The sequence below is a fragment of the Berghia stephanieae genome, chromosome 1, assembly GCF_034508935.2.
Source record: "Berghia stephanieae isolate SIO BIC M18660-M18661 chromosome 1, UCSD_Bste_1.3, whole genome shotgun sequence".
Classification (NCBI taxonomy): domain Eukaryota; kingdom Metazoa; phylum Mollusca; class Gastropoda; order Nudibranchia; family Aeolidiidae; genus Berghia; species Berghia stephanieae.
In genome coordinates, this window is record NC_088360.1 from 27,688,752 (window position 1) to 27,713,197 (window position 24,446).

At 36.2% G+C, this 24,446-nt stretch overlaps 1 protein-coding gene across 3 annotated transcripts in view; it reads left to right on the forward strand.

Moving 5' to 3' along the window:
- LOC144971234 (serine/threonine-protein kinase Sgk1-like) overlaps positions 1 to 24,446 on the forward strand; it is a 185,991-nt gene that overhangs the window by 35,213 nt on the left and 126,332 nt on the right. The window lies entirely within an intron of this gene.

Below are 24,446 nucleotides of genomic sequence, written 5' to 3' on the forward strand. Positions count from 1 at the left end.
ATGACGATTGCGAGTTTTGTAGGAAGCTCTGACCTTCACCTTCGTATACACACAGTGACCTCATGTTTGTTTAGCCCTTTAACAGCGAGGCTGGCTACATTTCGTCCAATTCATAATATGTGACCCTTCGCCTCAAAACGGTATTAAGACGGGATGGTTAAGATGTTAAAAATTGAATTTATAGCCGGAAATATCGGACTTGTGTTGAGTTTGTATGTTTTATTAAGGAGAATGGATACCATATTTTAGGGTGCTAATGCCAACAGTTTATATTTTTGACCAGTTTAAAATTTAATTCGGCTTTTAAGCATCTGGTTTGTTCCGACATAATACCGTTTTGAGACGATGGGTCACATATCTGCTTTACATTTTTAGGTGTTAATGGCTTACATTAGCCTTGAACGTTCTCGTCAAGACAGCAGTAACACTCATAGATAACACAGTAGTGTAGTCTGTGGTAACACTCATGGATAACACAGTAGTGTAGTCTGTGGTAACACTCATTCGACTCCGACCACGCTTGTCTTTTTGAAAATGAACTGAAATGATATCAAGTTGGAGTAAAAAGCGAATCTCGCCAACTTTTGTTGGTTGATTTGATTCTCAAAACCCCTTCTCCTCCCCCCCCCCCCCCCCCCCCCCCCCCCCCCCCCCCCCCATTTCATCACTTTCCTCGTAATCAGCGTAATGAGATAAGTAACTACAAATAGAGTTATTTCCCCGAAGCGATTACGTTACAGACAATGGGGATTATTTGTCAATGGCCGAAAATGAGTAGGTATCCATCCACCAATGATTGGGCTCGACGTGAATGCCACGTGTTGTTTGTTGCCTTGCCTTAGGGCTCGCCTTAACAAACCACAGACTCTTTACTCTTTATCAAAGTCTTTTCAATGTGTAGGAGAGGAAGACTAAGCTAGATAGATCTTTAATGGATTCCAAAACTTTTACTTTTCTACCTTGTCTTAGGTTGTAAAAATCGAATTTTGACTGACCCTTGACCTTCAATGGGGATGTTCTATATTATTACCTTTCCTTGTGCTCGAGGCAATGGGAGCGCTCTCTATACAGGTTTTCGTCCAACCAAGACACCGATCACGTGATTTGTTGCTCTCCACGGATTGGACAGTTCTTAGTAAATGTAAACACGCTGCTTTATTTATGAAAGTTGTAAACATACCCATGTGACAAGCTGAGCAAACTGATCAATCGCGATGTTAGATATTTCGAAAATTATGAACACTGTCCACTTTGAGCACACTTTGCAATGTGAGCAATGACCTCGAGCACGTGGAAATGTAATAAAGATCATGTCCATTGGTCACATTGGAATATGTGCTCAAAATGACCCTTACGGTGATAAGTGTTCACAACTTTTGAAATATTAACGTCACGATTTGGTCATTTTGATCAGCTTGTGTATGTGTACAACTTATATAAACATGGTAACGTGTTTACATTTGTTAAGAAGTATCCAATCGTTGGACAGTAATAAATCATGTGATTGATGACTTGGTTGGACGAAAACCTGAATATAGATAGTTCGAAGATGACGTCACTCAGGTCTTTGTTATTGTTTTTTTTGCCATCCGCGTTTATGACAATGCTCACTGAACTGTATTAACCTGCCTTTAAACGTTCATAGATACACACAGTTTTGTGTGTTGGTCCGTTATACTTCCGGATGGCAATGTTATGAGCTTCTTAGCCAATCGCATACTATCTATAGATCGCTCCCATTATTGGATTGTGTGTGTTGGGGGAGGGGGGGGGGGGTCAACAATCTTTGTTGTTTCTAGCCTGCTAATCAGCCTATTTTTCCCCCCCTTATTTCATTTCCTTGAAATACCGGAAAGTGATCGTTTGTTGACCAATCAGAACCTTGTATGGAATCTGCATACCACAAAGATAGACGGAAATCAACTGCATACCATAAATATAGACGGAAATCAACTTGAAGTAGACGCTAATGTTTCGTGATCTAATTGAGTAGATAGTACCGTTCAGCTCGTAAAATCAGGTTTTTCATCTCCAAACACACCGTGTAACTAAAAACAAATTATGCCGCCAGTAAGACAATCTGACTAATTATACACTTTGCAAAAATCAAGCGACTGCTTTCCTACATTGCCTATCCATATGAATATGCATAATACACGGAGAGCAATGAACTTAGTTTTAAATAATATGAGGTCATTTCCCTGTATTCTTTAGAAAAGAGGTATTTCTATTTTCAGAGACTTAGCCAACCAACAAGCCTTTGTGAGATAATTATGTTTGTACGGACTTGCTCGGTACAACTTCGGACTCCGAAAACAAACCAGAATCAAATCTGTCTCGTTCTCTGATTTGATTGGTCGAAATTTCTGAATGAACTGATCGATCACTCGTTAATGAATGACTATTTTGGTAATATTAAAAATATTAACCAAACACGTCGAAGTTGAAATGTTTCAACAGCCAAATTAATCCCCGAAATGATCATAACCGCCTACGGGGGGTCCCCACAATAAATCTGCCATTCTGATTACTAAACCGGGCGACAGACACAAATTGTATGTTGTAATATTGGTGTCATTAGTTGTGCATGCTGAAGATTTGCTTGTCGGAGTGTCAACGGATGAATGGGAGTGGATTAAAAAAAAATCATCTGACGGAGTTGGAGGGTCGCCATCGTAAACTCATAGCCGTAATAATAATAATAATAATAATAATAATAATAATAATAATAATAATAATAATAATAATAATAATAATAATAATACACATTTATATAGCGCTCATTCTCGTGTAAAACACAAGCTCTGGGCACTTTACAATATAAATATCAATTTTAAGTGAATAAATTAAAATAATAATAATAATAATTTATAGCCAAATCAAGGATTCATAGAGTCAATAAAAACAAATACAGTAAAAATGTGTCTTGAGATTCTTTGTAAAGGTAGGTAAAGACTTGCACTCCCTCAGACCACGTGGTAGTTCATTCCAAATCTTGGGGACGAAACAAGCAAAGGATCTATCACCAAATTTTGTTCTTGATCTTTTTTTCAAAAATTTTGTTTGGTCATTACATGATCTTAAAGTGTAATTTTCAAATTCACACATGACCACGTGATCTGTGAGATATGCCGGTGCTATACCAGTCAAACACTTATAAACAAGACACGCTGCTTTGTAATATGTGCGCTTTTCAATAGGCAACCAGTGGAGAGAGGGTTGCATGATCAAATTTTTTTTTGCCAAAAACTAATCTCGCTGCACTGTTTTGCAGTAGTTGTAATTGTTTAATAGAAGCCTGAGGCAAGTTGACAAGCAGGGAGTTACAATAATCTAGTTTCGAAAAAATGGGGGAAACAACCAATGTTTTACATGTTCCAGTTGCAATATATTGACTGATCGATTTTCTGATTTTCTTCAATTGAAAGTATAAAGATTTACAGAGAGCAGAAATGTGAGCTGAAATTCTCATTTCTGAATCAAAATAGACACCCAAATGTTTCACAGTCTTTGAAACTTTGATCTTTTCAACCCAATCAACACCCCAAGACCGTAGCCTAACACTGGCCAAAAAATTACATCAAATTTACAAGGCAAGACACAGCTAATCGTGAGTTATGTTTAAAATAGTTCAACCAATGGGGTCATAATTTATTTCCTTGACAAGTCACTGGGATTGCACTAACCTAAAAAGTCCTAGCGGAGCGATACAGATAGAAGGAAATTGACATCATTTAGTTCTTGTTATTGTTTTTAGAAAGCCACATGAGTACTTTCACTATAGATAATATGCGCTTGGCTAAGAAGTTCATAATATTGCCATCCGGAAGTATAACGGACCAACACACAAAACTGTGTGTAGCCATGAACTTTTATAGTGTGGTTGATACAGTTTAGTGAGAATCACTCACAAACGCGGATTGCAAAATACAATAACAAAGGCTTGAGTAGCGTCATCTTCGTTCTATCTGCATTGTAGTAATCCGACTATAGATAGAATGAAGTTGACGTCACTCTGGTCTTTATTATTGTTTTTTTATTTTTTTATTTGCTATCCACGTAATTCTCACTTAACTGTATTCTCCAGACTATAAAAGTTCATGGTTACACGGTTCTGTGTGTTGGTCCGTTATACTTCCGGATGGCAATGTTGTGAGCTTATTAACCAAGCGCATACTATCTAAAAACGCTTAAAGTTACACATTGTTTTGTGTGCAGGTACGTTATATATGGCTGGCGGATGTTTTTTTTTTTTTTCTTTATGCACAAAACAGAACAAATTTGGACATTTATCTATCTAGTATCCCCGGCTATAGATAGTTCTCAGTTGACGTCACTCAGGTCTTTGTTATTGTTTTTTGCCATCCTCGTTTATGAGTAATTCTCACAAAACTGTACAAATCAGACTGTAACGTTCATGGTTACACACATTTTTGTGTGTTGGTCACTTATACTTCCGGGTGGCAATGTTGTGAGCTTCTAAGCTAAACGCATACTATCTATAAAATGACTATTCCCCATGCCGACTGAATGAACACAAAGCCGCTAGTTATATTCATTTTAGACTATTATGTAATCTGTTATATTTGATTTTTTTACTATTACAAATGGAAGACCCACAATATTTCTGGGGTAATTGGATTCAGTAGTCTGATGTCTTGCGCCCGGCAACGGCGGCCATCTTGGTTCTAAACAAAGAAAATCTTTACTTTTTATTCTTCATGCTGGCGAGAACTTTTCATTCCCTTTTCATATGACTTGTGATCAGAATGTGTAAAAGTCAAAACATGATCAAATTGATGGGGTTTTTTTTATCTCTGGATACGCTTTTAAGCTCGCCGGAGAAATATTTCATACGGCGTCCGCCATTGTTCCGATAGTTTAGAGCCAGTGTTACTAAGTTAACATACGTCATTAGGAAGGAAGTGACGTTACGACTATTGAATCGTATTAAAGGCTGTTTCGATCTAATTATCATTGTTTTTGATTTTAAGGGTTTTACGGCGCTTGCAAAACATTAAGGTCATATCAGCGCCAATAAAAGGGAAGGAAATTAAATGGGATAGTAAACAGTTCTAGAATTACAATTAAAGCACCCAAGAAAAGGTAAGACAAAGGGGAATTGGTTCAAATAGGGAACAAATGTAGATTCCAAGAGCACACTATCAGTGTACTTAGTTTGATTATCATTCAATAGGGAATGAGATTATCGGAAGAGTCGCGTCCCTTGATTGGACGTCACCCATAGTCTGTGACGTCGCCGGCGGAAAAGTTATTAGAGAGAGAACGTCATGTTGGTTGTGCGCATGCGTCTCTCGTCTTCGCGATCAAAATCGGTCCCGGTAATAAAGTCTGTAGAGTGCGCACAATAGATTCTGTTAGATGACCGGTCGTTATCCCCTGGCAGATTTTATAAATGGTCACGTGGGTCAACGGGTGATAGAATTACCCTTAATTTGAGAACATTTTTCACGTTACTTGTATATCAATGTGTAAAAAATAGTTTTATAATTTTTAGATTAGCCAGTAATTCTTTTCTCGTTGGCGAAAATTTAACATTTGCTGTACGAACTAATGTTAACCCCCAACCCTGTTTAAAAAAAGAAAAAAATTACAGATTGATTGCTGTTAACGTGCTTATTTATTACTGTGTTGAGGCGATCACTCACATATTATATCTGTTTACTGTCTATGGCAGGCTTGTGGCGATGACCCAAATTAGCTGCAATCGCCTCTGGGATCTCAAAAAACAAAAAAAAAAAAACAAACAAAACAAAACAGCTGACAGGACATTCACTCCTATTTTGTGGGAGATGAAAGATGAAATTTATTATTGTTTGATTCACGTGAGAGCTAGATAGATGAATGTTGCCAGTTTTAATGTCCATAAAATGCCAAAAAAAAAAAAAAATTAGTTCCGTCTAGGAGATTGTACTAGCCGAGTGAACAAATAGTTGAAGCATGCCAAAAAGAATTATCTTGTAACAGGGACTTTCATCTGCTATACATTCACAGCCAAAATCAAGTGAGTATGAAAGTTACAAAGAGCATTTAAAGGCTTTTAAAGCCTAATAGGTCTTGACGATACGATACGATACGAAATATATTGTTTTGATAGATATTTCTATCTTGGAATTATGAGGGTTAAAATTGAACACTTGTTGGCTTTATTATAAGCTAGTTTTATATTATTGATTAATTAAAAAAAAAAAATTATGCCCTTCCGCCACGACATCATAAGGTATCGTCGCCTAGGCATTCCACCAAGGAATATAGCTTATTCATCAAACAAGATGTCTGGCGTCAACAGGAATCACCCATGTTGTCCAAGTGAGCAAATTAGTAGTTAATAATCGTACCTAAGGAAAAAAAAACGAAAGTGCCTGAAGCAGGGCTTGAACCCGGGACCTTCCGGGTCCCAGTGCTATGCCTTAACTACTCGGCCACTTCACCTTCCTGTATTGCTGATTAAAAAAGGTAAAATTAAGTGGTTTGAGAATATAAATCCCCGCCTCAACATGCAACAACCAAATCCAACCTTTCAACGCCCAACACCTTTAAAAAATCAAAACACAAATTTCCTTTGCTGAAAGTTTGGCATTGAAAACACCAAACTGGCCATCCTGAGCTATATCCTATTATTTAATTAATGACGCTTTTCGGATTGCGTATGTCGTGGTGACGAAAGATATCAATGCGACCGTTCCTATCTCGACCAAAAAGACTTAAGACTTAAGACCTTATGTCACGTTATCACATCAAAGGGGGTTATTACGTAAGAGAATCTAACTGATATATGTGACACAGTCTATACCTGCCAACCTTTCAGCTTTTGGCGGAATCATTCCGTTTTTGTTTTTTTACTCTTCCTTTCTGTCCTTCCACTGTTGTCTCTTATAATATTACTATTTTAAAAACTATTGATAATGATAAGAATTTTTTTTAAAAGAGAAGGGGGGTGGGGGATGGCGAGGGGGAGAGGAAGAGAAAAATATTTTTAAAATTATACTGCTAACGGTTGCCAAAAAAAAAGGAGGTAGGTAGGAATATTAAAAGCCCTCCCTTCCCCTTCCCCATTTACTTACCTAATACATGTTTCCAGCGGAACTAAGTCCCGACAACCCTTGTACTTGTACGTAGATTCCCTGACTTAGGACAGAGCTGCATATACGAGAAGAGAGTCGGTTTGGATGAATTCAATCTCTCGAGGGGCGGGACATAATACTCCTCGAAACTGGTGGAGAAGTTGCCAGGCTTTTCGACCAGCATGGCAGCGAACCGACTTCGGTCAAGAACTTGTCTCAGGGCACGCTCACTACATCAGTGGGGACTTGCCACCTGTCCAACTTGTAACCGTTGTGGCCCAAGAGTTGAAAGTTGCGTTTTGACGAAGCGTCCGGGCGGGTTCGCGACCGTACGCAATACGCTTCATCAGTCGTTACGTCACTTCCCCCGTAATGATGCATGGTATCTTAGTAACTGGCTCTAAACTATCGGCGCGCCCGTACGAAATATTTCTCCGACGAGCATAGAAGCGTATCCGATCCAGAGGGAAAAAAAACCATTATAAATCTGATCATGTTTTGACTTTTACACATTCTGATCATAAGACATATGAAAAGTTCTAGCCAGCATGAAGAATAAAAAGTACCGATTTTCTTTGTTTAGAATCACGATGGGCGACGTGACATCAGACTATTGAATCCAATTGCGTCGAAAGTTTTCGTCCTAGATAGATCATTATAACATAGTATTGTGACACCATTAGAAGCTATTGCTGCTTTCGAGCCGAAAAAGCCCGGGGGTTCGAGTGCGCTCTGAGCTGCACATAGTTGGGTCATTGGAAAGGCTCCTAACTCGCATTCTCTCGCCGGACTCAGGTGTAAAATGAGTACCTGGCCAGTGACTGTTGCCGTTGGCTATGGGTCCATTGAAAAGCTCTTATAACATTTTTTAGTGGATATTAAAAGAAAAACGACCAAAAAAAAAAAAAAACAACAAAAAAAAAAAACACAAAAAAAAACCCCCCATGAATATTTATAAAGAACATTATCCACGTACTGTTCTCAAAGCTTTTTACAATTGGTCCTAAGCCAACATCAACAACTTGTAATATGAAACATGGCACCTGCAAGGCGTTATTGCATGCTTTATTTTTTTTTTATAAAGATGGACAACAATATTACCGGCTAGACACTATTATAGACCTGAGTTTGGTGAAATATTGTGAGTAAAAAGCCTTTGCCAAGGACCAGGAGAGCCGTCCGGAGGTCATCTAAGGCATTCTCAAGCCATCCGGAGGTCCTCAGACCTGTATGAGCCTTTCCAGAAGTCTTCCGCCTTCCGAAAGCTCCTCAAATTACGCCGGACGGTTCCGGACGGTAATTAGTAGGACCCCTCCCTTTTAGTGACGAATTGTATCTTATCAATATCGAATATTTGTGATATGGTCCACCATCACTACTCGATAGCTCAATCGGTGGAATACTCGTCTCATAAGCAAAGAAACTGATTTCTATTCTGAGTTGAGTCAATCTCCCAATCACTTCCCGATTCTTCTGCTCACGCTACTCTGATTGGGTAGTTGAACTTTCTAGATCCGGTGGAATGTACACTTAAATGGTATCGCGTTACATTCAATTTATTTTCAGTGGAACGTTTTGATTCAAGGTGAAATCGCATGAAACGAAACAAAAACAAAAATAAACAAAAAATTAAAAATAAGGGAATACAACAAAATCAAAGACAAACAAACAAACAAAATAAAAAACAAAACACACACACATACACATACACACACACACACACACACACACACACACACCACGAAACAAACCAAAACAGATGAGGCAAGATGTTTTGAGCTCAAAAACATTATCTTAACTAATTGGTTGTTTGTTTATTTCCCTTCGTTTTTCAAACTGTTTTTATTATTTTATATATATTTATTTTGTTTCTTTGATAATAATATTAGTATTATAGTTAGCCCGCATTGGCCATTTTATATTAGTGTAGCATTTGGTTGACATCCGCTAAACCCATTTATATACGGTCATTGGGTCAATAAAAACGCCCTATGTTTGCACACACATGCACATTTCAGGCGTACCTAGTTGGTGTGTACACATTGCAGAATAGCCTACACAACACACCGACCGTATGTGGCCGCGTCCTGGCTATTTCGAGGGAATTGGAAAAGCTGTCATGAATAATACTTATTATTATTATTATTATTATTATTTATGTCGCATTTCTACCTGCCACTGCAGACAGTATCAACGTGTCGAATGTCGAACTTGGGTCCCCAAATAAACGTGTTGAATGTTGAATGCCGTTCTTATCAATCCAAGGTTGTACACTGTGTAGGTTTTGCCAAGTTTCTCATTATTCTTATTTCTAAATGACGAAGTGGCTTTGAACACAGGATCAATCATCTACACACAATGTAAGTTTACCTCTCAAAACACCTCCCTCCACTTACAGCAAATTATGTAACAGTAATATTATTGCTTTTTCAGGCTTGGTAACAGTTTTAATTTGCATTTTAAAATAAGCAATTGGAGCGATCCATATTCATGTTTTCGTCCAGCTAAGTCATTAATCACATGGTCTGTTGCTGTCCAACGATTTGATATTTCTTCAGAAATATAAACACGCTGCCGTGCTTTGTTTATGAAAGTTATAAACATACCCCTGTGTCAAGCTGAACAAAATGACCAATCGTGATGTAAGATATTTCAAAAACTGTGGACACTTTTCACTATATGTGTCATTTTGAGCACCTATTCCAATTTGACCAATGACCTCGAGCACATGGAAATGCAGTATAGATAGAACGAAGGTGACGTCACGCAAGCCTTTGTTATTGTATTTTGCCATCCGCATCTGCGAGTGATTCTCACTAAACTGTCTCAACCACACTATAAAATGTCATGGTTTCACACAGTTTTGTGTGTTGGTCCGTTATACTTCCGGATGGCCATGTTATGAGCTTCTTAGCCAAGCGCATGCTATCTATAGATCATGTCCATTGTGACCGAACTAGTCTACTATGAAATGAACAAACAACAGTTTTAATTTACATTTTACTAGTCCACTATGAAATAAACAAACAACAGTTTTAATTTACATTTTACTAGTCTACTATGAAATAAACAAACAACAGTTTTAATTTACATTTTACTAGTCTACTATGGAATAAACAAACAACAGTTTTAATTTACATTTTACTAGTCTACTATGAAATAAACAAACAAACAACAGTTTTAATTTACATTTTACTAGTCTACTATGAAATAAACAAACAACAGTTTTAATTTACATTTTACTAGTCCTGCTATGAAATAAACAAACAACAGTTTTAATTTACATTTTACTAGTCTACTATGAAATAAACAACAGTTTTAATTTACATTTTACTAGTCTGCTATGAAATAAACAAACAACAGTTTTAATTTACATTTTACTAGTCTACTATGAAATAAACAAACAACAGTTTTAATTTATTTTTACTAGTCTACTATGAAATAAACAAACAACAGTTTTAATTTACATTTTACTAGTCTACTATGAAATAAACAAACAACAGTTTTAATTTACATTTTACTAGTCTGCTATGAAATAAACAAACAACAGTTTTAATTTACATTTTACTAGTCTACTATGAAATAAACAAACAACAGTTTTAATTTACATTTTACTAGCCTAGCTATGAAATAAACAAACAACAGTTTTAATTTACATTTTACTAGTCTACTATGAAATAAACAACAACAGTTTTAATTTACATTTTACTAGTCTGCTATGAAATAAACAACAACTGTTTTAATTTACATTTTACTAGTCTACTATGAAATAAACAAACAACAGTTTTAATTTACATTTTACTAGTCTGCTATGAAATAAACAAACAACAGTTTTAATTTACATTTTACTAGTCTACTATGAAATAAACAAACAACAGTTTTAATTTACATTTTACTAGTCTGCTATGAAATAAACAAACAACAGTTTTAATTTACATTTTACTAGCCTACTATGAAATAAACAAACAACAATTTTAATTTACATTTTACTAGCCTACTATGAAATAAACAAACAACAGTTTTAATTTACATTTTACTAGTCTGCTATGAAATAAACAAACAAAACAAATTACGTATTTAATTTTTTTTTTGGCTAGATAACTCATTCTTTAAATATCGATCGATTATAATCTGGGTGTCACACCACGTGACCACAAAGCCACACAATAGGAATGCCCGTATCAATTTTAAATTTAAATAACCCCATTATAATTCCGTTTATATGATACTTGCGTTATATCATATTATGATACTTTGTTTTTCTGGGCTATCAGTACTCTTAGTTGTCTCTGGGTGTGATCGTCGCCATCGTAAAGTTATGGCCTGATACCGTAGCCATCGTTATGTTATATAGCCTGATACTGAAATCCAAAAGGACTGGCAGTTTGACGTCAGTAGTGAGTTGTCATTAGTAGTAGAACTCATGGAAACAAGTCTTATCATTGGTTGAACTATTGAATTCAACTCACGATTTGTTTTCTTTTGTAGCAAAAGACTGGCATTTTGACGTCATATTTTGGTCAGTATCAGGCCATAACTTTACGAAGGCCACGCTGATACTGACCAAAAAAAATGACGTCAAAATGCCAGTCTTTTGCCACAAAAGAAAACAAATCGTGAGTTGTATTCAATAGTTCAACCAATGAAATAACTTGTTTCCTTGAGCTCTACAAACGACAACGGACTCGACGCTACACAAACCTAAAAAATGACGTCAATATGCAAGTCCTAGAGGGTTGTAGCGAAGCCATCGTTATGGTATAGATAGTTAGAAGATGACGTCACTCAGGTCTTTGTTTTTGTTTTTTGCCATCCGCGTTGATGAGTAATGCTCACTGAACTGTATTAACCTGACTATAAACGTACATGGATACACACAGTTTTGTGTGTTGGTCCGTTATACTTCCGGATGGCAATGTTATGAGCTTCTTAGCCAAGCGCACACTATCTATAGCCTGACACTGAAATTAAAAAAGACTGGCATTTTGACGTCATTATTTGTTGTTTTTTTTTTTTTTTTTTTGCACCGCCTAGTGAGTTATCGTTAGTAGAGCTCATGGAAACAAGCTATTTCAATGGTTGAGCTATTGAATACAACTCACGATTTGTTTTCTTTTGTGGCAAAAGACTGACGTTTTGACGTCATTTTTTGGTCAGTGTCAGGCCATAACTTCACGAAGGCCACGGTCAGGCTATATGTTCACCTTGGCTACGGTGTGATACGTAGTTATACGAATACAAAATCTCCATGAGTGACTCGCAACCCTCCAAAATGATATTATTAAGCATTGTGACGTTTGATTCAGGCTTATTCTACCTTCATTTACAGATCACTAATTTTCTTCAGTTTGGTCAGAAAATCGTTTTCTTTAAATACTTCAACTATCAATCGGTTCAGATGAGCCCTCTTGTCAAAAATGCCTCACCTGAGACTGAAAAAACAAAACAAAAGCAAACTTTGAAGTCCCAGGCTTGATATTTATTTTGACGTAGTCGAATGATATTTCGGGTAAAAGTTTTCAAATTTTTTCCTGACCGAAAATGACACAAAAAGTGTTTTGTCAGCGTGCGGCAGTATTGTTATGAGATGGCGAAGAAAAAATTAACGTAACTTCACTTGTCTTGTTTTAAAGGGTAAACATGGAAAGTAATTTTTATTTCGTAATAAATAGTGTGTGTCCCCATTAAACTTGAGCTTTTATATAGCGCAATATCCACTAAATGTGCTCACAGCGCTTTACAAGGGGTCCCTGGCCAACAGCAACACATAACATGTAGGACGAGACATGACGCCTGTCAGGCGATATTACCATTTTTTGGGACATAGACAACGCTGTTAACGGCCAGGTACTCATTTTACACCTGATTGCGGTGAGAGAATGTGAGTAAAGAGCCTTCTCCAAGGACTCAACTATGCGCCGAGCGAGGCTCGAACCCAGGACCTTCCGATCCGAAAGCGTGTCATACCACAAGACCACATAGCCGCACGGGTTTAACTCACTCAGTCCTAGAGATTTTTGCTACTTTTCAAAATTGGAAGAAAAGATATTAAAAATAAGCATGTATATAGATAGTTTTATTCAACTCTCATTAACATGCAAAAACTGAAAACATTGACTTTGAATCTACGTCTATAATTTCTCTCATAAAAATGTAATAATAAGCATGGAGTAACAGTAACCCGGGTAAACTACGGATATAGTCGTTGTTAGGGTTGAGTGAGTTAACGATATGAAATACAACTTGGCTAGGGATATTAGGCTGTCATTCCTGGGTGGGCAAGGGGGTACATACTTTTTCTTCTATCCCCTTATATCTGTTTTCCAACATGCTTTCTGTTTTTGTCTTGGAATGAGATTACTTGGTTTTGTCCTGGCCCTGGCCGGAGTCCTTGCTGGGAGGGAAACAGTCAAATGCATAGTTATTGTTTTGGGAGATGATATTTTTTCCTTGTAAATCATCTCTCTGTTAAGTATTATTATATTTGTTATTTTGAATGTATAATGTAAGCATTTGAGTGTATTCCTCTTTGTTGGATTTTGTGTTTGTGTCCGGATGAGACTTATAGGTGATCTCAGACGAAGTACATTGGTGGTATGCTCTTGGAATCTACATCTGATCCCTATTTGTTCCCAGTTCCCCTGTCTTACTTTTTCTTGGATGCTTTAATTGTAATTCTAGAACTTTTTACTATCCCATTTTCTTCCTATTTTACTGGCGCTGATATGACCTAAATGTGTTGCAAGCGCCGTAAAACCCTTAAAAACAAACAAAAACAGCAACATAGGCTGTCAGTCCTGTCTTTTAATACATGATAAAAGTAGATACACATAGTGCGTTTGATATGAACATTTTAGATTGAAAAAAAATAAATTTCCCTTAATTTCTATTCACCCCAAAGGGGACATTTTGTCGCCTGTGTCTTGTCTCGAGAAAGACTGAAATGACTGTGGCGAATGCCGCAATGCTGCACCTTGAATATCATGGTTTTTGTCATATACGTATTTCTTGCTTAATAAGGCAGCATTGATTTAGCATGAGAGGCCAAGGTGATGTTTTATAATGTTATTATGATATCATATTATTGATTTTGTTGTGGTCTTGACTAGATAAAACGCGAAATCAGCAAAACGTCGGATCATATTATAACTCCGTATAATATAATAATAATATTATTATTATTAGTGGTATAATTTATGTCATACATTAAATCAACACGGCGAAAATTTCCATCATCAGCAGGTGACTGACTGACGACTGACTGTGACGTAGTTTCCGAATAATAATAACTGTGACGGGCGTGAAATTGTGTTGTTATTGGTATTATTTGCTTTGTTTTTTTGTTTTTTTTTTTGTTTTTTTTTTTAAAATTGATGCTACGTGTTTAAGAAAAAAAATACTCACTTATTCTGTCCGCCAGATGAATTGTACCTACACAACACACGTATTATTATTATTATTATTATTATTATCATTACTATTATTACTAATGTTATTATTATTATTATTATTATTATTATTATTATCATGATTATTATTGTTATTGTTATTATTATTAGTATTATTATTATTATTATTATTATTATTATTATTATCATTATTATTATTATCATTATTATTATCATTATTATTATCATCATTATTATTATCAATAGTATTATCAATATTATTATTATTATTATTATTATTATTATTATTATTATTATTATTATTATTATTACTATTATTATTATTATTATTACTATTATTATTATTATTATTATTATTATTATTATTATTATTATTATTATTATTATTACTATTATTATTATTATTATTATTATTATGTGATACTATCACGTAGTTCTTCAATTGGGGCCAAACATTCATAATACTACGAAATTTTCGTAGTGGTAGGTAGGGCTGGAGTCAACTTTACGTATTGTTATGAGGCGAAAATTCCCAACAACAGCAGCTGTTCGACTGGCTGTGATCGTGTGTCCGATAGGAGGGGTGAGGGTGGGGGGGGGGGGGGGGGGGGGGGTCGTGGTGTGTGACAAAGGCTAAGTGTTGTTGTTTTGGTAGGTGATAATCCTTACTGGAATATAATTTGATCAAAATTAGAATTCAAATTTAAAAAATATCTTTTGGAAGAGAAAAAGGCTGGGTAGATGGATGAATGGATGGATGGGAAGATAGATAGATAGGTAGGTAGGTAGGTATATAGATAGATAGATAGATGTATAGATAGATAGATATATAGATAGATAGATATATATATATAGATAGATAGATGTATAGATAGATAGATGTATAGATAGATCGATGTATAGATAGATAGATGTATAGATAGATAGATGTATAGACAGACAGATAGATTTAGATAGGTAGGTAGGTAGGTAGGTAGATAGATAGATAGATAGATAGATGTATAGATAGATGTATAGATATATAGATAGATAGATGTATAGATAGATAGATATATATATAGATAGATGTATAGATAGATAGATGTATAGATAGATAGATGTATAGATAGATAGATGTATAGATGTATAGATAAATAGATGTATAGATAGATAGATAGATGTATAGATAGATAGATGTATAGATAGATAGATGTATAGATAGATGTATAGGTAGATGTATAGATAAATAGATGTATAGATAGATAGATGTATAGATAGATAGATGTATAGATAGATAGATGTATAGATGTATAGATAGATGTATAGATAAATAGATGTACAGATAGATAGATGTATAGATAGATGTATAGATAAATAGATGTATAGATAGATAGATGTATAGATAGATAGATAGATAGATAGATGTACAGATAGATAGATGTATAGATAGATAGATGTATAGATAGATAGATGTATAGATAAATAGATGTATAGATAGATAGATGTATAGATAGATAGATGTATAGATAAATAGATGTACAGATAGATAGATGTATAGATAGATAGATGTATAGATAGATAGATGTATAGATAGATAGATGTATAGATAGATAGATAGATAGATAGATAGGTAGGTAGGTATATAGATAGATAGATGATAGTAGGTAGTATATAGATAGATAGATAGATAGATATATAGATAGATGTATAGATAGATATATAGATAGATAGATAGAATTGTATAGATAGATAGATGTATAGATAGATAGATGTATAGAAAGTTAGATGTATAGATAGATAGATGTATAGATAGTATAGATAGATAGATAGATAGATAGGTAGTAGTAGTAGTAGAGTAGTAGATAGTAGGTAGATAGATAGATAGATAGATAGATGTATAGATGATGTATAGATAATAGAATTAGATAGATAGATAGATTATAAAAGATAGATGTATAGATAGATAGATGTATAGATAGATAGATGTATAGATAATAGATGTATAGATAATTATAGATAATAGATGATATAATAGAATGTATAGAAATAGATGTATAGATAAATAGATGTATAGATAGATAGATTAATGATAGATGATAGATATGATGTATAGATAATAGATGTATAGATAGATAGATGTATAGATAATGATGTATAGATAGATAGATGTATAGATAGATAGATGTATAGATAGATAAGATGATATGATAAATAGATGTATAGATAGATAGATGTATAGATAGATAGATGTATAGATAGATAGATGTATAGATAAGATAGATGTAGATAGATAGAGATAAGATAGATAGATAGTAGATAGATAGATGAGTAGATAGATATTAGATAGAGTAAGGTAGATAGATAGATAGATAGATAGATAGATAGTATAAGAATAGATAGATTAGAGATAGATATAGAATAGATTAGATAGAGTGTAGTAGATATGATAGATGTATAATAGATAGATAGATTATAGATAGATAGATGTAAGATAGATAGATGTATAGATAGATAGATGTATAGATAGATAAGATAGATAGATAGATAGTATAGATAGATGTATTAGATAGATAGATAGATAGATAGCTAGATAGATAGATAGATAGACAGATAGATAAGCCAGCCAGACAAAGAGATAGATAGATAGATAGATAGATAGATAGATAGATAGGAGTAATTCCCAAAGAAGACCGACAGACATCTTAACCCAACTCGATTGCCAATTGCAATTCATTTGCGCAACACATTGGGGTGCAAAAGGTCTGGATTCAAATAATAAAAGGTTTATTCATGTCAATACGTGCGTTAAAACCAAATTTCATGTGCCAATAATAGTAATATGAGAACATACTAAAGTTCAAGTAACTTAACACACACATACACACACACACACACACATACACACACACACACATTTGTGTATCAAATAATGAGGGTTTTGTTAATCAATTCAGTCGTGTTAAACGAAGTATCCCCCCCCCCCCACCCCCATTCATGCTCTGTCATACGATACGTTTTGTTGAATGATGCGGATAATGCTAAAAAAAAAAATTATGAATATAATTTTTTCGCCACTAAATTCTGAGAGAATATCTCTTCACACATTGCCATTGTTGTGTCAAAACCTGTGTGTAACGCGACTGATTAATATCTATTCGGATGTCTTTAGTCTTTATACTTTATCTGTGTAAACACGGTCTTTGTAATATTATTATCATTCACCCCATGCCTTCTTTGAACATTTTAATTTCCCCCTATTAATAGTACTTTGTATTGAAATTATATCATAACATTGTAGCGTTACGCACACCGCATCAATTAATTGACGGCAGACATTTTCATTTAATATCTCTCTAAACATACCAAAGAACGATAATTGGATTCAAAAGTCTGATGTCACGTCCGCCCAGCAACGAACCAGTTTGGTTCTAAACAAAGAAAATTGGTACTTTATTTTCTTCATGCTGGCTAGAACATTTTCACATGTCATGTGATCAGAATGTATAAAAGTCAAAACGTGATCAGATTTATAATGTTTTTTTCTCCTCTGGATACTCTTTTATGCTCGTCGGAGAAATATTTCATAAGGGCGTCCGCCATTGTTCCGATAGTTTAGAGCCAGTTACTAAGTTACTATGCGTCATTACGAGGGAAGTGACGTCATGACCGTTGAAGCCTATTCCGCTCAGATTCATATTTTGAAAAAAATCTGACAACATCTTTCTGAGTAATTTACTGCTTTAATATGTTATCAATTTTTTCATATTAAATTTAAAAAGCAAAATGAAGTCCAATGCGTTATTTGGAACAAGCGCAAAAACTCATTCCTAATGCAACTCTATAAACTTTAGAATTGGATTGTAGGTGTCTGACTTTCTAAACTTTGCGTCTTTGAGTAAAGTATTCTAGTGTTTGATATTTAAAAGATAATGCAACTTCAAAATGCGATACGTTGACCGTTTTGTTTTTTGCTTCCTAATTTGGCAATTGATCACTCGTATGTGGATGGATGGGTAGACAGATAGATAGGTGTGTAAGTCGATAGATCGGTAGGTAGTAGGTAGATAGATAGCTAGGTAGATAAATGGTATGATATGTAGGTTTGTATGCATTAGATCAGATTGAATGAGAGAGAGAGAGAGAGAGAGAAAGAGAGAAGAGAGAGAGAAGAGAGAGAAAAAGAAGAGAGAGAGAGAGAGAGAAAGAAAGAGATAGAGAGAGAGAGGGGGGGAGGGAGAGAGGGGTTGTATTCACAAAAAGAATAACAAAATAAAAAAATAAAAAAAACTAAAATAATAAAAACAATCAAATTAAAAATCAAAGAACTAAAAACAGAAGAATAAAAAAAAAAAACAAAAACAAACAAACAAACCAAAAAAACAAAAAAAAAACTCCAAAAACAAACAAACAGACAAACAAAAAAATCAAATAAAACAAAACAAACAAAGCATCGCTAGCTCAATCCACATCAACATTTAGGTTGAAAGTGACCTGTTAGTGTTAGCCTTGCATTACCATGGCCTTGGTACAGTGATGCCAAAACTCCGGTCTGGAGCAAAAAATTCCGGGCTCCGGGCAACTTCCGTCAAATTCCGGTGAGGTCAATTTGTTCCAAGGATACCCCCCACCTTCCAACCACCACATCATCATCGTTGCCACTAGTATTACAACCATCATCACTACCACTACTACTGCAACCACCACCACATCATCATCACTGCCACTACTACCACAACCACCACCGCCACCACATCATCATCACTACCACTACTACTACAACCACCACCAACCAACTCATCACTCACTACCACTAACTCACTACATCCACCACTAACCACCACACATCATCACTACCACTACTACTACAACCACCACCACCACCATCATCACTACCACTACTACTACAACCACCACCACCACATCATCATACACTACTACTACTACTACAACCACCACCACCACATCATCATCACTACCTACTACTACTACACAACCACCACCACCTACCACAATCATCATACTACCTACTACTACTACAACCCACACCACCACATCATCATACTCACTAAACCACACACACTACACTACCTACTACCACCACCACAACATCTCACTACTACTACTACAAACCACCACCACCACCATCATCATCACTACACATACTACTACAACACACCACCACCACATCATCACTACCACTACTACAACCACCACCACCACATCATCACACTCACTACCACTACTACTACAACCACCACACATCATCCATCACTACTACAACACACAACACACACCACTAACTATACACTCACCACTACACTACACACTACACCCACCACATCATCACTACAACTACACAACACACCCCACACATCATCATCACTACTACACTACTACTACAACCACACATCACATCATCAACTAACAACAACAACAACATCAACACTACTACTACACACCACACATACATCACTACAACTACTACTACACTACACTACATACTACAACCACACACACATCTCACTACACTACAACTACTACTACAACCACCACACATCATCACATCACTACTACTAACACCACAACCACCACATCATCACTACACTGCAACTACACACACCACCACCACTCACATCATCATACACTACTACTACAACACACCACCACTACATCATCACCATCACTACCACTACTACTACAACCACAACCACCACATCATCACTACCTGCTACTACAACCACCACCACCACATCATCATCACTACTACTACAACAACCACCACTACATCATCATCATCACTACCACTACTACTACAACCACCACCACATCATCATTACCACTACTACTACTACAACCACCACCACATTATCATCACTACCGCCACTACCACAATACATACATCACTACCATTTGTACCACCATCACCACCACATCAACAACACTACCACCACTACTACAACCACCACCACATCATTATCATCACGACCACAACTACTACAACCACTATACCACCACCACATCATCATCACTACAACTACTACTTCAACCACCACCACCACCACCACCACCATATCATCATCACTACTACTACTACTACAACAACCACTATCACATCATCATTACTACAGCCACCAACACCACATTACAACCAATACTACAATCTCTACCATTAGGTTTTGGCGCTTTACTTCATTTGAAATAAGGAAATTTTGGGATTGTGTTTGGAACTGTGTTTATTTATCATAATATAATTCTAATCAGTTATCTATTTAGAATTATACAATATGTAAACACAATATCATTCCAATTCCTTTTTCTTGTGTGCGGAAATTCCTCTTTCGGCATTGAAATTCCTACGAGTGGTGTCTGAAACTCCTGTGAACCAAATTTAAAGTTGGCGTCTCTGCCTTGGTACATCATGTTGTTTACCTGTTCTGATTATTGTAAAAATTCATGGCCTTTTTGTTTGTTTGTTTGTTTGTTTGTGCGCTTAAAATAAAAACAAAAATGTTACTGCTGCTTTTGATGCTGTAATAGTGGGTTCTCTCTCTCTCTCTCTCTCTCTCTCTCTCTCTCTCTCTCTCTCTCTCTCTCTCTCTCTCTCTCTCTCTCTCTCTCTCTCTCTCTCTCTCTCTCTCTTCCCCCCCCCCCCTTCTCATCACAGCCAGGTGTGTAGTGACAGGTAAAGGTGTCGGAGAAATTGTAATCTTTAAATTGAGCTAAATTGGGCTTTTATATAGCGCAATATCCACTAAATGTGTTCAAAGCGCTTTACATGGGGTCCCTGACCAACAGCAACACGTAACATGTAGAAGGAAACACGACGCCTGTTAGGCGATATTAAATTTTTTTTTTCTGACAGAGACAACGCTGTCAAAGGCCAGGTACTCATTTTACACCTAAGTACGGTGAAAGAATGTGAGTAAAGAGCCTTTTCCAAGGACTCATCTATGCGCCGAGCGTGGCTCGAACCCAGGACCTTCCGATCCGATAGCGAGTGTTAAACCACAAGTCCACATAATCGCGACTTCCATACCGTGTTTTGCTTTATTCTCCATGTTAAGTCTTGCTGTTTACTCCTAGTGAACATTGCACTATGTAAACGCTCAATTATTTGCTTTTATGTTATTATTATTGGTGTTGCCGCTGCCGTTTTTGTTATTGTCGATGTTATTGTTGTCGTCGTATTTGTTGTTGTCTTTTTGTTTTTTGTTGTTTGTTTCTCAGTGGTGTCATTCTGGGTGGGGTTCCTGACCTCCCATAGTGGGCAGGGAGGTACATACTGTGTCCTCTATCCCCCCTATATCTATTTTCCAACATGCTTTCTGTCTTTGTCTTGGAATGAGATTACTTGGTTTTGTCCTGGCACTAGCCGGAGTCCTGGCTGGGAGGGAAAAAGTCAAATGCCTAGTTATTGTTTTGGGAGATGATATTTTTTCCCTTGTAAATCATCTCTCGGTTATGTATTATTATATTTGTTATTTTGAATGTATAATGCAAGCATTTGAGTATATTCCTCTTTGTTAGATCTTGTGCTTGTGTCTGGGTGAGACTTATAGGTGATCTCAGACTAAGTACATTGATGGTATGCTCTTGGAATCTACATCTGATCCCTATTTGTTCTCAATTCGCCTTTGTCTTATTTTCTCTTTGGGCTTTAGTTGTAATTCTAGAACTTTTACTATCCATTTTCTTCCTTTTTACTGGCGCTGATCAAAAACAAACATCAGTGGTGTCATTGCTGTTTCTCTTATTGTAATAGTTGTTGCTTAACTTGACCCTATTTAAATGGGGTTTTTCCACTGGTTTTCTTCCAGTCATTCGTCACGTGACCACGACACCCCAAAGCATGCGTGTATCCCGTTCCCTTCACATCACGTGCTTTCATTTTCACACCGTGGCACCTCTGTGCTGTCGTACTCTGGAAAGACACGTATTACAAAAAAACAAAAAAAACAAATAAAAAACAAAGTTTAAAAAAAAAACAAAAACAAAAACAAAATTGAGCTTAATATAGCGCAATATCACGTAAATGTGCTCAAGCGCTTTACAGGGTCCTGTCAACAAACATTTAACATGTAGGACGGGACATGACGCATGTTAGGCAATATTACAATTTTTTTGGACAAAGGCAACGTTGTTAACGGCCAGGTACGTACTCATTTTACACCTGAGTACGATGAGAGAAAGTGAGTAAAGAGCCTTTTCCAAGGACTCATCTATGCGCCAAGCGAGGCTCAAACCCAGGACCTTCCGATCCGATAGCGAGTGTTAAACCACAAGTCCACATAATCGCGACTTCCATACCGTGTTTTGCTTTATTCTCCATGTTAAGTCTTTCTGTTTACTCCCAGTGAACATTGCACTATGTAAACGCTCAATATTTGCTTTTATGTTATTATTATTGTTGTTGCCGCTGCCGTTTTTGTTATTGTGTAATTGGATGCGTGTGAGCTTTTGTTCGTATGTCCGAATCTGCAGCGTGTAATGTTTTTTTTACTGATGGTCAATGTGAAGCGCTTCGAGGCTTCGGCATAAGCGCTATATAAATGTACATTTATTATTATTATTATTATTATTATTATTATTATTATTATTATTATTATTATTATTATTATGTTATTATTATTGTCGATGTTATTGTTGTCGTCGTCATTGTTGTTGTCTTAGTTTATTGGGGTTTTTTTTGTTGTTGTTGTTTTTCAGTCGTGTCGTTGCTGTTTCTATTATTGTAATAGTTGTTGCTTTACTTGACCCTGCCTTTTTCAATGGGCCCCCCCCCCCCCCCACTGGTTTTCTTCCATCATTCGCCACGTGACCACAACACCCCAAAGCACGCGTATCCCGTTCCCATCGCATCACGTGCTTTCATTTTCACACGTGGCACCTCTATGCTGTCGTACTCTGGAAAATCCCGTCAATGTGCTCAAAGCGCTTTACAAGGGGTCCCTGGTCAACAGCAACATTTAACATGTAGGACGGGACATGACGCCTGCTAGGCGATACTACAATTTTTTTCGGACAAAATCAACGCTGATTACGGTCAGGTACTCATTTTACACCTGAGTACGGTGAGAGAATGTGAGTAAAGAGCCTTTTTCCAAGGACTCAACTATGCGAGGTTCTAACCCAGGACCTTCCTATCCGAAAGCGAGTGTCATACCACTAGACCACATAGCCGCACCCATATTACAGAATTTGTCCAGAAAACTTGTCCTTCAAATATCGATTTAAATTTAAATGTACGCAAAATCCCAAGTTTGAGAGTTTTTTTTTCCAAGATGAGGGTCGTTTAAATCGATCTATTTGTGAAGGACGAGCTTTCTGGACAAATTTTTAAATATGTTTTTTTATCCTCCCAGAGCCTACGGCAGTATGGTCATCCCGTCTTCTATTTACGTAAACCCTTAACCAAGTAACTCTCCTGCCCATTTAGAGATACGAATTAAAGAATTTGACCAGAAAACTCGTCCTTCAAATATCGATCGATTTGAATGACACTCATCTTGGCAAAAAAACAAAACAAACAAACAACAACTCAAGCTTGGGACCTCGTTTAATGTGTTGCAAGCGCCGTAAAACCCTTAAAAACAAACAAACAACTCAAGCTTGGGACCTCGTTTAATGTGTTGCAAGCGCCGTAAAACCCTTAAAAACAAACAAACAAACAAACAAACATGGCCCTAGCAAGTTCCGAAAAATCCAATCCCGACTGGAAAGACTTAAGCCTAGAAAAGTCGCGTCAGCCAGTCTTCTCTCCACAACGACGTAGATCTCATATTATTATGATAACCTCATTATCCCCAGTAATGAATAGGTAACACGTTCACACCCGAGGAGAAGATATTATCAGTTAGAACCATCGGAATCAGGATAGCATGATTTTCTCATTGTGAATGTCGTGTTGTGATGTTTGGATGTTGCATTGTAGACAATAATAATAATAATAATAATAATAATAATAATAATAATA